At 37.8% G+C, this 13610-nt stretch overlaps 1 protein-coding gene across 1 annotated transcript in view; it reads left to right on the forward strand.

Moving 5' to 3' along the window:
* The first annotated feature begins 278 nt into the window (after window positions 1–278).
* LINGO2 (leucine rich repeat and Ig domain containing 2) overlaps window positions 279–13610 on the forward strand; it is a 1241515-nt gene continuing 1228183 nt past the window's right edge. The window contains exon 1 of the mRNA XM_057549420.1: window positions 279–366. The gene's annotated coding sequence lies outside the window, so the exon portion shown is untranslated. The remainder of the gene's footprint in view (window positions 367–13610) is intronic.

Raw genomic sequence — 13610 nt, forward strand, 5'->3', positions numbered from 1 at the left:
AGAAAGAGAGAGGAGCGGCCACAACTGTGACTATCCGCTTCTTTCCTGCCAGATGCCGGAGAACTGACTGATGGGCCTGTGGGGTTAAAAAAGAAAATTAAATAGAAAGCCAAGTTGACCGAGGAGGGGCTGGGAGGCTTCCGGATGTCGGGAAGGTTCTCCGGTTCTCTGTCCCCACAGGCGTGAAGATTTGGAGGCACCTCCAGTGCGAGGGCTTTTAAACCGCCACCCCTCTCCTGATCCCTCTGGAAGGAAAAGCCGGCCCAGCTGAGGCGGGGGAGTCAAGGAAAAGCCTCTGGACTTGCGTGCGTCGCGTCCTTGGCTTTGGATTTTAAGAACACGAGAGAGAATTAACCGCGTCGCAAGGTAAGGGGCTGGAAACCCGCTGCCTGAATTGCCAGGAAGAAGAATAACTTAAAGTAGATGCCGGGGCTGGGGTGGGGAGGGTCAAGGCAAGCTGGTATGATCTCTGCCGGCGTCGCCACACGATTGCACAACCCGCGCGAATGGCTCGGGGTGGGCAAGTTCAGGGGGTCTCCGGTACCGCCGGTGCGCAGGTGGGAGGCAGCCAGGCGAAGGGAGCGTCCTGACTTTACACTCTGTGGAACCCATTGAAAATAGGTATCGCGCCGGGTCGTCTGTCCAGGCTGATTTACAGCGTGGAAGTGTGTGTGTGTGTGTGTGTGTTTCTGGCGAGTTGTTTTTCCCCCATTGGCATCGCGGACCCACCCCCTCGTTGCCACAGCGCGCTGTGGGCACCGGCGAACGCCGCTAGGACGCGGTGGCAGGTGAGCCTGGCGCAGGTGGGCAGGTGTGTGCGGCGGCGGCGGCATCCGGCCGGCTGACTTGGGGGGCGCGCGAAGCTCCAGCCGCCGCCTGGCTGGCTCCCCGCAGCCGGCGTCGGAGCCCGGGCCCCGCGGGGCTGCTGCGATTCCCTTCGCCTCCGCTAGAGGCTCCCAACGGGCGCCGAGGTGCGGGTGGGTGTGGGGGCGCCGGGCGGCGGCGGGGCCAGCGCGGGGAGCGAGCGTGCCCGCGGGGTGGCGGAGTGGGCGCGGCAGGGGGAGGCGAGCCGGCCCGGGGCGGAGGACCGGAGCCGGAGTCCCGGCGCGCCTCCTGGCTGCACGCAGAGCTGCGGGGACGCGGGTCTGAGCTCCGGAAAGCTGTGCTCCGAGCCGGAGCCACTTCGGGGAGGCGATCCTGGCCCGCGCCCTGAGGGCAGTCCCGGGAGGTCAGTCCTCGTTCTCTACTCTCCTTTCACCCCGGGTTCTCTTTGAATTCTCAGCCAGATACTTAGGATGGGAGGGAGTGGAGGGTGCGGGTATGTGCCGTTTATATCTAAAGGTGCCTTTCAGCCTTCCTCCGTAGCTCCGTGGGAGGTATATTCGAACTATTTCCTAATTTTGCCCGCCTCCCCTAAATATTTGACTGCTTAAAGGGAAGTTTTCTGCAGAGACTGCCGGGTGGCTGGTCTCTGGGCCGGGCTGCTCCGAGGTGAGCAAGGGGACCCGCCGTGCTCTCTCGAGCCGCAGTGGAATGGAGTGCGCGCCTCGAGGGGTGGGGTGTGGTGGAGAAAGGAGTACCACACCCTCTTCTTTTCCTCCCCTTTCCTTTTCACCTGATGGTGAAGTCTCACCATCTAGCATTTTACCGATTTCCTTCCCCAAGAGATTGGCTGTGAGAACAGAGCAAAGCTGCTGATAGACTTGGAGAGAGAGAGAGAGAAGGTTGAGGAGGAAGTCAGGGCCAGAACATCAGGAGAGGAAGGAGGGTAAAGTTAAGCTTGTGTGTATGAGGTGAGTTGGGGGTCGGGGGTGCTGGGAAATGGCCTTGAAGTTCAGATTATTTGATGAAGTCTGATTAATTTCACATTTCACACTGTCTTTGACAAAATCCTTGATCAAGCCATTAACAAAAATCATTTCTACTAGCTACTGCCTTGAGCACGGTGAGCGCTGAGTATGTTTGATGATTGTGTCTTAGATTAAAAAAAAAATGTGGGTATTGTGTGTGCTTGGCGTGATTACACCATGTCTGTCAGGCAGCTGGCAATATATGTATTTTTCAGTGTGCTGTTTTGTGTTCGTGCATACCACATGTGGTCATTTTACACTCAGCTATGCAATTTCAGAGTCCTCTAAAGGTGGTTCTTAACAAACCCGACCTGTGATGTTAAACCTCTTGAAGAATAATCCTGAAGGAAGACAAAAAATATGATGGAGCATGGAATATTCTAGGAATACTAAATAAAAGCAGAGATCCAGCATTTATGAAATACTGGGCCACTTACTGAAAGAGTGAACAATACTTTTCAAAAATGAGAAGCAGTGGTTAACATTTAAAAGAAGAATGTTCTTCAGTGTACTATCATCATCATCTAGCAGTGTGCATTACCTCCAATACAGTTAGAGTGTGAGGCAGGACAAATGAAGCACTTCTGCTGAAAATGTTTTGTGAGATACTGTCAGGTATATTATCTTAAGAATTTAAATGAAATGGGTTGCCTGTTGATGATAACTGAAGAAGTTTGGTTGCCATCTGTGTAGGGCATCTATTCTTTTTTATTAAGGTAAATATGTAAGTTAATATTATATAAGTGTAATTTAGTGAAAGTGGAACAGGCCAATTTACTCATGTTTTTCATTCCAGAATAACACATAACATGATCTCAAGGAGGATTTATATAAGGTTTGTCATTCACGTATTACATGGGTAGAGCTCTGTGTAGAAGGCAAGAATAAATATCTTGCTGAAATCTCAAAAAAGGATGGTTTATGTTCTTAAAATATACTGTATTAGAAATTTTATTATGTGACAAAATAATAGTTACTCATCTAAATATAGCTATCTGCATGTTCAGACACAAATTATTCATTTGTTGAATTGATCTAATGAAGGCAAATACATAATAAGGGCTCAATTTTCTTTCTGAAAGAAACCTCTGAAACCAGAGGAAGACCTGCTAGCATTAAGAATCTGTGTATGTGATATAAAAAAGATAATGTATTTCTTGACAATTAATTGAATCAACCTAGTGAGGCTGGTTTGTAACCTCAAGTTCAGTTTTAGAACTCCATCTCTAAAGATTTCTGTCTCTCTCATAAATGTGATTTTAAAAGAGACCACACATTGAAATGTTCCCGGAATGCTATGGACCTGGAAACTGTTTGAGTCCTCTGAAACTTCATGTCAAGAATCAGAAGTGATAGGATGTTGTCACAAATTAATTAGCTTGATGCTTCAATTAAAAACTGATTATTATCTGGCTCTGGTTGTCATCATGGTTGATTTCATTTGGTCTCTAGATATTCTGTGAAAGGACTCTAGGTGGAAATGTTTTCCTGTAGTACAAGGATAGGAGGTCACTATATGCAAAAAGGTTTGTCAGTTACTGATTCTCCAATTTGGTTGCATTTTTATAAGGCAGGATCCTAGATTAAAAAAAAGTCAGTTTTCTGAATTTTCATGACTATTTCCCTATTTGTCATAGCCCTCAACTTCTGGGTACTCCATTTATAATCTTGATGAGGAAATATGTCACCAAGCCCCTTTCCTTTATGGTTTAGGGGCTCTTTTGTTGCTAAGAACTTTAAGAACTATTTAATCACAAAAGATCATATTTCCTGAAAGAAAGTCAATGGAGCTTAAAAATATATTTGATAAGGAAATGAAAGGATAGGAGAGACAGGTTAAATACCAGACAAAAGGTTTACTCATCTAACTGCATGTATCTCTGATTTCTTCTTTCAGCAACCATTTTTGTTATGTTTTAAAAAAATCCTTTTGCTATTATTCCCTCCCTCCCTCCTCCTTCCTTTCTTCCTCCTCTCCCTCCTCTCCCTCCTTCCTGCCTTGCTTTCAGTATTTCATCCTTTCTCTCTTTGGTTAAAATATTTTGTTCAGAAAGAAATCCATACCAATTTACAGTTATTTTACAGTTATCGGTCCATACTTGATTTTTTAAATGGGAGGTAGTCTTAAAATATTGACTTTTCCATTTATTTAAATTTTTTTCACCAAAGAAACCCACTAGAATGTGGGGTGATTCTTTAGGGAGTACAAATCATCAGTTGATCATTATCTCTTATGTCTGGTTGCCTGTTGTGTCTAGTTGCAACTCCACTGGCTTCTGTTTCTGGGAAGCATACCAGCTTGGAGAGTAGTCACTGGAGGTAGATGGACTGCCTTGAAATATGGTGCATTTGTGCTCTGAGTGACTTACTTCCATGTACTTAATACTCTCTCCATGTGCATAATAGCCAGCATAATCAAGTCTGAAGTATTCACATGAAGCAAATAGTTGAGCCACACGTGTCAGTGTATACCTGTTCAGAAATTAGTAATCCAAACAATAAAGTCCTACTGTGTAGCACAGGGAACTATATTCAATACCCTGTGATAAACCATAATGGAAAAGAATATGAAAAAGAATGTATACATATATATGTATGTATAACTGAATCACTTTGTTGTACAGCAGGAATGAACACATTGTAAATCAACTATACTCAAAAAAAAAAATTAGTTATCCATATCAGGAAAGCCTTAACTCCATCTAAGTCTTTAGTAAATTTTACTATTTTTATTTGTGTCACTCAACAAATACAGTTGCTAAATGGTTCTTAAATGTCCTCAGAGAGAAAATCTAGTGTCCAAAAATCTCCTAAGGGAAACTAATTCAGTGCCACTGGGAGGCAGCATGAATAAGTAGAAGCAGCTCTGGACTTGGCATCAGAAGACTTGAATTCTACTTCTGTCTCTTACGAAAAGCTGTCTTATTTCTCTAAGGCTCAGTGTTGAATTCAGTAAAATGGGAGAAATTTAATATTTACCCACTCTATTTTTGTGTTTAAAATTTGACTACACGTAGGTTTAAGCTTTGGAATAAGAAAAACAGAACTTTCAGGTGCCAATTAAATGTCAGACATTGTAGCACTTGATATGGGGGTAAATGAAATAGTATCTTTAAAGAATACCTGTAAAACTTCCATAATGAAGCATGGTGAGGAGATTTTTTTTCTGGAGGGCAGAAACAAGTGTTATGAAAGTAAAAATTAAATTAATATATACATATGTGAGATGATTTTCTCAAAGTTATCATTAATATGGCACAAAGTGTGTGATGCTTGCTGTGTGACACATAAAAGGATCTGGGCATATGAGCTGTTTGTAAAGAGTTGTGATGGTAAAGAAGAGGAAAAAGGAAAGAAGAGTTAAATATTTTTGAATAGCAAAGTTTAAATGGAGTCCCTGTTTTTTTGTTTGTTTTTAGCATTCTATATTTCTACATTTTTCTTCTTGTGTATCATTAGTATGACATGAGTAGCGATTGTCTTTGATTTCATTAGGTCAGTTACCCAATTACTTTTTTTAAAAAAATTAATTAATTAATTTTTATTTTTGGCTGCATTGGGTCTTTGTTGCTGTGCACGGGCTTTCTCTAGTTGCCGCGAGTGGGGGCTACTCTTTGTTGTGGTGCGCGGGCTTCTCATTGCAGTAGCTTCTCTTGTTGCGGAGCACGGGCTCTAGGCGCACGGGCTCTAGGCACACGGGCTCTAGGCACGCGGGCTTCAGTAGTTGTGGCACGTGGGCTCAGTAGTTGTGGCTCACAGGCTTAGTTGCTCTGCGGCATGTGGGATCATCCCAGACCAGGGCTTGAACCCGTGTCCCCTGCATTGGCAGGCGATTTTTAACCACTGTGTCACCAGGGAAGTCCTCAGTTACCCAATTTCTATGAACACTTTAAAAATATTTAGCTTGTGAAATGTTAATTCAGTGGTTTGATTTGTGAAGCTGGACACAAAACTAAAACAGTATCTTAATTTTTACAATGAAGTTTGCCCAGAAATGCTGGTAGTCCATTTGTCGTATTTTATTTTAGTGATTTAAATGCTAGTTATATTATTTATAAGTTATTTTCATCAGGTGAATTAGTAAGGAAGTAGATTGTAGATATTAAATGACTCATTGATTTGAATAAAAATTTAAAAGCCCCATTGAAATAATTATGTGCCCTTTTGATAAAATATGAGGCCTGCTAGGATTTGAGACCTGAATAAATTTTGTGGCTTTTCTAAATTTATTCACTAGTTAATGTTAAAAAGAGCCCATCTTTCCTGGTCATTAAGGGTAAGTCAAATACCATTTCCTTCCTTTGAATTTTAGTGTCATTGTCAATAAAAACTATGAATGTATTTTGCTAATAATATTAGTCTAAATGCACACCTAGGAACCTAGACTTGGAAACAAATTATTTTTTGCAGATATAATAGAACATAATATCATATTATCTATAAAGAGAGACTTGTTGTCTTTACAAAAGTCATAACCAAATTTTAGTGTAACAGAAAGAAATGCAAAAATCTAAGATTCCCAGCACATTTCAATTTCTAGGTGTAGCACTGGAGAGTTTTTGAAATGGATTCTAAATTGGACTGCATAAGAGGATTTTGTGTCTTCATACAATCTCATTCTATTATAATGTAACTATGGTTAGCTGCAAGATATCTATCTAGTAGCCAGCATGACGGGAAATAATTAGCATAAAAACTGTATTGCTCCTGGTGTACCAGGGGAGCCAACAACAGTGCCTTGTGATAAATGTTGATTTTGAAATGTTGGGCTTCATTTGTCAAAGGGAAAGAGCCTTTTTCTTCTTAACTATTTTTTTACTAGACTTTTCTATAATAATAGATATATGATTTTTATCCTAATATATTAAATAGATTATACATTTTAAGTATATACACATATACTTCATACACTATATTTATACTTTATATTTACTATATTTTATACACTATACTATATATGTAATCTATACTATCTATCAGTCCATCTGTATCTATAAATAAAGACTGCTAAAAGCAGTCCTTAGTCCATGTGAAGATATGTCCTTGACTGTCACCCATTGGTTATGCATATGATTATGGATTGCAGATGGTTTCTCTTTAAGATTTGCCTTCAATTTCATTTGTAGGTAAATGCTAAAACCCAAGCTTTGGTCTCAATTATTTAAATTCATATGAATTAACACTCAAATATTTACTGATGTAAAAGTGATTTTTGGTATGATAGTCAGGATTTGATAATGTATGAGAATAGATCCTTGTTCTTAATGATCTTGTTAAAGAGAGAAGGCAAAAGTGGGTGGTCAACTATTTCAGAACTTATTAAATATCTATTGTTCACAAGACTATACAAAATAGCAATGCTAGAGTTGTGTCACCAGGCACTTCAGAATAGTGCGAAGTGAGAGAGGCATGGGAAGAATTCATAAGAATAGGGTGAAGTGAGAGCTGCATGGTAAGAATTCATAAAAGGGGAGTAAATTGGTCTGAATGGAATATAAATGAATGATAAAAATATAACATCACTAATAATCAAAGCAATGCAAATTAATACAACAGTGAGATAGTCTAGCTGATGAGTTGGGACACGGATGAAGCACTGATAGACTCCATTTTTTGATAATGGAGTGGGAAAATAAAGACTCATGTATGTAATTGGAGACATTGTAAACTGGTTTACCCACCTGGTGTGAAATTTAAATAAATATCATTTAAATACCTATTATATTATAAATGTTCATAATAGTTTGCTCCAAAGTTCCTCTTCTAGGAATTTATCCTCAGAAATGCTGTCATGAATCTGCAAAGATATATTATGTACATACAAGAAGAAATGTATATAACCTGAACGGTTTCAAATCGCTTAAAGAAATCGTATTTATAGTTAAAATTTTCTGTGCCAGTGGAATAATATACAGCAACAAAAAGGAATGAAATACTGATACATGCTACAAAAGGGATAAAACCTCGAAAACATTATGTTGCATGAAAGAAGCCAGGCACAAAAGACCACATTTATGCTTCCGTTTATATAAAATGTCTAGAAAAGCAAATCTACAGAATTCAAAAGTGGATTGGTGTTTTCCTGGCACTGGAAGTGGGGATGGTAAGTGAGTGCAGTTGGGCACAATGGATCTTTTGGGGTGATGCAACTGCTCCGTAATTGGATTGTGGTGATGGTTGCACAAACCTGTAAATTTACTAAAAATCAATGAATTGTTCACATAAAATGGGTACCTTTAATGCTATATAAATTATATCTCAATACAACTGTTAAAAAATACATGTAATTCAAAACAAAACACCTCAGCCCCAGATGATCTCACTAGTAAAATCTTAACATTTAAGGAAGGAGTAATACTAATTCTACACAGCCTTTTCCAGGAAATTGTAGAAGAGGGAACACTTCCCAACTTATTCTAAGAGACCAGCATTACACCGATACCAATATCATGAAAAGACACTATAAAAAAAGAAAACTACAGACCAGTATCCTTCATGAATATAAATATAAACAAAATTAACAAAACTTTAGCAAATATAAATCAGTTTATCAGAAGATAATACATATGACCGAGTTGGGTTCATCCCAGAAATGCAATGTTGGTTTAACATTAGAAAATCAATTAATATAGTACACCATATTAACGAGTAAAAAAAAGAAACACAGAATTATATGATCATCTCAGTATATGCCACAAAAAGTTTTTGAGAAAATCCAACACAAACTCTTCATAAAATCTCCTAACAAATATTCTAGGAATATAAGGGATCTTCAGCTTGATAGAGAGCATCTGCAATAAGCCTATGGCTGATATGATACTTAATGGTGAAAGAGCAAATGCTTTTCCACTAATCTTGGAAGCAAGGCAAGAATGTCTGCTCTCATTTCTACTCAACATTATGATGGAAATTCTAGGCACAAAGTAAGGCAAGAAAAAGACTCCAAAAGGTGGACAGATTGTAAAGGAAGAAGCAAAACTGTTTAAATGCATATTTATTGAAGAATTGAAAAAACATCCAAATATCCCATAGGAATATAGTTACATAAACTTTGAAATGCTCGTACAATGAATTCTACATTGCTTGTTTAATAGAAGGTAGATGGAATGTTGCAGTTCTTTAAATATCATCATGGTAAGATCTTCCAGATACATTGTTAGGGAGAAGATGTGGTTGTAGAACAATACTTAGTCTGTGGTAGACTGACTGGTTCATTCAACAGGTACTTTTTATATACCTCCTTTGTTTTAAGCACTGGGGTAGGCCATGGGTAATATACTGTCTGTAGGAAGGGGACAAATTAATCTTGCCTTTGAGAGACTTGCAAGCTAATATGGGAAATAACTTATAAGCAAGAGAAAGAAACTAAATATATGATGAGAATTTGTGTTACATGTATTTAGAAACTAAGTAGAATGACATGGTGGGTTGGCAGAGGGACAGAAAATTCTCCAAGATGTGTCTGGTACCTAGTGAGCACTCAGTAGAGAACTTTTAAAATAATAGGCTAATCCATACCATTCTTCTTTCCTCCTTCACCTTATTTCCCTTCATATCCAAAAACTCATCTATCCATTGTCTGAGGAATACATACTTTGCTATCACAGTAATTACCCCTGTATCGTTACATTCTTTTCTCTCTTGGAATAATTTCCTTATCATCAACAGCATTTGTTGAGCACCTACTATGAACAAATGCATTATCCTAAGTGCTGAGGATTCATTGTTGCTTAAGGCATATCCTTATTCATTTCTTTAATCTAATTGAAGCCCTTTTCTTCATATGAAAATTTAAATACTTTTTCATTTTTTCTCTGATTATAGAAGTAAAACATTCACATCATAAAAACATTGAACGTTACAGAAGTACATAATTTACAAAGTGAAAGAGCTTCTTGGGGCTCCATTTCACCCAAGGTTTTGACAAAGTAGGAAGCTACCTCGCATGAGAAATGAGACAAGAGTAAAACTGGATTCTGTGTGGGTAAGAGGCAGGAGGATTAAGTGGTCAAGGACCAGAATAAGCTTGAGAACATGGATGTCAAATGGGAATTTTTCAGACACAATGTTGTACAGTTAACCCTTGAACAGCACTTGGTTTGAACTGCATTGGTCCACTTATACGTGGATATTCTTCAATAGTAAACACTGTAGTTCTGTACCATCCAAGGTTGGTTGAACCTGCATCCACAGATGCAGAACCGAGGATACCAAGGATCCCTGGATATGGAGGAACTGCTGATAAGGAGGGCTGACTGTAAGCGATACAGGATTTTTAACTGCACAGAGGATGGGTGCTCCCAACCCCCTAGTTGTTGAAGGGTCAACTGTACTTTGTACAGTGGTGCTCCTTCTGATTAACTTAAAATCTGCAGCAAAGTCACACAAGTCTTAGTAGCTTGAATGTGATTGGATTCCTGGTAGAGGCTGATGACAGAGCTTATTGTTGTGTCAAAGTTGGGGCAGCAATGCAAATAAGCCACGATGTGTGGACAAGAGGGTACTAGCAGATATAAGCATCACAGATACTCCTCCATTGGACTTTTCTATGAGTGGCTTTAACAATCTAGTCCATTTATTCGTGTCTTGGATATATGCCTTCCAATACATCCCTTCCATGTAGTTGTTTAACATATCCTTAAGCACTGGAGCTCATAGCAGATTATCTTGTGTCTCTGTATATGGCTTTAATTGATATTTTTCATTGCTTTTCATAAAACTCATTCTACTTAACTAAATTAGATTGATGGCACTCCATCGCCCTTTTTTCTTAAAGAACTTTTTAATTGAGATTACTGGAGAGCATTCCAGAACATATGCATATATTAGTGATCTTATTTCTGGAGATGCCAAAATTAGGAAGGAAGCATTTGTGGTTGGTTCTGTATTCAGGAGTCTCACAGGGTATTATATAAACTTTCAATAAAATGTAATACATCTTTGGCAGAGAAACTATATGAAATCACCATAAAAATGAAGTGTATTTTATCAGTCATTATACTTGAAAATATGTATGAACAAGACTGATGAAATTAATGTGAAATATGAAATGAAATAAATTCTGCCTGTATTTGTAGGTGCTTATGTAGCCTAGAAAAATACTTAGGTCTGGGTGACTGTTGAGAAGAGGTAGATTGGACTGTCCTATTGGATATGGAGCTTCTGCTCCTGTTTGTCCATCTATAGGAGCACCTACCGTGGATTTTGTGGAGGGATTAGAGGAACAAAGATAAAAGCATTACTATATGGCCCAGTAAAGAAAATTCAATGATAGTGTTAATGTAAAGTTCAAGGGAGGATGTGTAGTTTGATTCAATAGAAATTAATGATGCAAAATTACAGCTTTAGAATATGGATGATAATCAGATGTTTTGTCACTAGTAATGGTAGAAAACCCTGGAGAAGTTATTTGCATTTTGGGAGGTGCTCATCATCCATCTTTCCATTTAGCTCTCCTTGTGGGAGAAGAAGGAGTATCTAGATAGCAGTTGTACTAATTGCTTTATAAGAATAAAGTGCTAATGAATTTAATTAATGATTCATACTAAGTTTTGAGATGTTGGAAACAATATTTAAAAGTAAAATAATCTAGTATTTACTGCTAAAACCATTCCATTTTTTATATATCTACATGCCTTTGCACATTGGGATCCCGCCAACCAAAATAGCCTTTTCTAGATTATCTGGACAAACTCCTATTCATCCTTTAAAACTAGTCTCATATCTTATTCTAGATAAACCATTCCAGAAGCCCTGGACAAAATGTAACCTCTAAAGTTTTACAAATTTATGTTATTATATGTATTTTTTAAATATATTATTACTTTGTTCACTGCCCAGTGTATCTTTTCAAATCTTGTGGTCCTTGAGGGTAAAAATCATATTTGTCACTGTTTTTTAAAAATAATCTAGAATATAGTCAGTTCATATTAAATATTTTTGGAATGAATTAAAATGTGATTTTTATAATACTTAGAAAGTTTTAATATATCTAAAACCATCATAAAGGAGATAGCATGCAATAATTAAAAGTTTAAAAGATTTGGTTTCAAATTCTGACTCTGCCATTGACTGCTAATTAATGCATCTCAAGCAATCTGTTAATCTCATGAAATGTTAGTTTCCTAAGGTAAAACAGGTGTGATGACACTTTTCTGCCTTGGACATCTTACGTGTAGTTTATGATAATAGAATAGATAAGGGGTGAAAATAAACTTGTATACTCAGTACCTATACAATTGATAGGTAATTCCTGTATTAAATATATATTTAAAAACCACTGATAAAATAATCTCAAATGCAGTAATGTGTATCACGTTTATATACAAGATGGAGGTTTTGTACAGAAAAGCAAAAACAAACTAATCAATTTGAAATTCATTTCTTTCTATTGGATCTTTATTGTCCTTTTATTATATTATTTCCTCAAATTTTCATATCAAATGAATTTTATTTTATAGATTATGAAACAAGGGTAACAATACAGATCAGATAATTGCAGTTTAAAACCTGGTTATAGATGGAGCAGTTGATAACTTGCATGTAGTCATTTAGACTTGGATTGAAGATTGTTGAACAACTCATTTGACTCCAAATAAGCACCAATTTTTATCCTCTCTTTAAATTACAGCCAGTTTGCGTAGAATAATCAGTATTTTACTTTTTTATTTTGAATATTTGACCTCTTCAAATGCTTGTATCCTATTTTCTCCTATTTTGTTATGTTATACCTTCTAGATCACTGATAGAGAATTCAAAGAGCAACTAGTTACTGATTTAATGTTAGTCTGCTTCTGGGAGATCCACTATTAGCATGTTCTGATAGTATAAGGGGTTATCACTCTATGCCTAAATCTAGTTTGTTGGAAATAAATTATGTTTTTCATCTCTGCCCAGCATTCCTATTTGGCCAATGTTACAGAGTCTACTCAGATTTTCTGCCATTCATTTTGCTGTGATGGAGCATTTTCCTAGGTGTTTTTGACTTAAGTCAGATTCTCGCAGTATTTTTATCTTTAATCTTGGTTTCACGTACCTGGGAAAAACTCCAGGGTAGTTTAGCCTGATTTCTAACTTTTTTTCCATTTCTGTAATAGCTTTTTATCTTAATGCTTCTGAGATTCTCTTGGTTATATATAATATTTTCCCTCTGATTTTCAAAAAGCATTTTGACAGTTTTGTTTTTATTTGGATTCACTTTGCAATTTTTTTTCACCTACTTTCTTTCTGACTTTACCATTTACTGAAGCTGCATCCACCCAGCACATTTTTTTTCTTTTTCGTGTATGTGTTTCTTATTTAAGCAGGTGTTTGTCTCCTTTGTCTTTACTATTCTCCATTCAGACCTGCTTAGTGGGGCTAATCCTTTTCTTGATCATAAATAAAATCTCAGATAGGTTTCACTTCTTATTTACTTACTATGAGAAAATAAAATGTTCTGTGACTACATCTAATTGCCTGAATAGTCTCATTTCTGTTATATTCTGTTCATTTAATAAGGAAGTCCTAAATTCATAGAGTAATAAAGTTTTCCCTTACTTTAGCCTGGGCAGCCTGATGCTGGCCTCTTGTCATGGGGAATAAATGGGGGCTGGACAGAGCTTCTCCTGTGTTACTTCAAATTGACTCCCATGCTTTTTGCCCTATTCAAGTAGGCTGCCTCTGGCTCCTCAAGGGTTGAATCTCAGAAAAGTAGAAGAGTTAAAGGTGAGGTCTGATTTGATTGACATGAATGTAACCTTGGATAAACTTACTCTGGAC

The sequence above is a fragment of the Balaenoptera acutorostrata genome, chromosome 6 (assembly GCF_949987535.1).
Source record: "Balaenoptera acutorostrata chromosome 6, mBalAcu1.1, whole genome shotgun sequence".
NCBI classification, from domain to species: Eukaryota; Metazoa; Chordata; class Mammalia; order Artiodactyla; family Balaenopteridae; genus Balaenoptera; species Balaenoptera acutorostrata.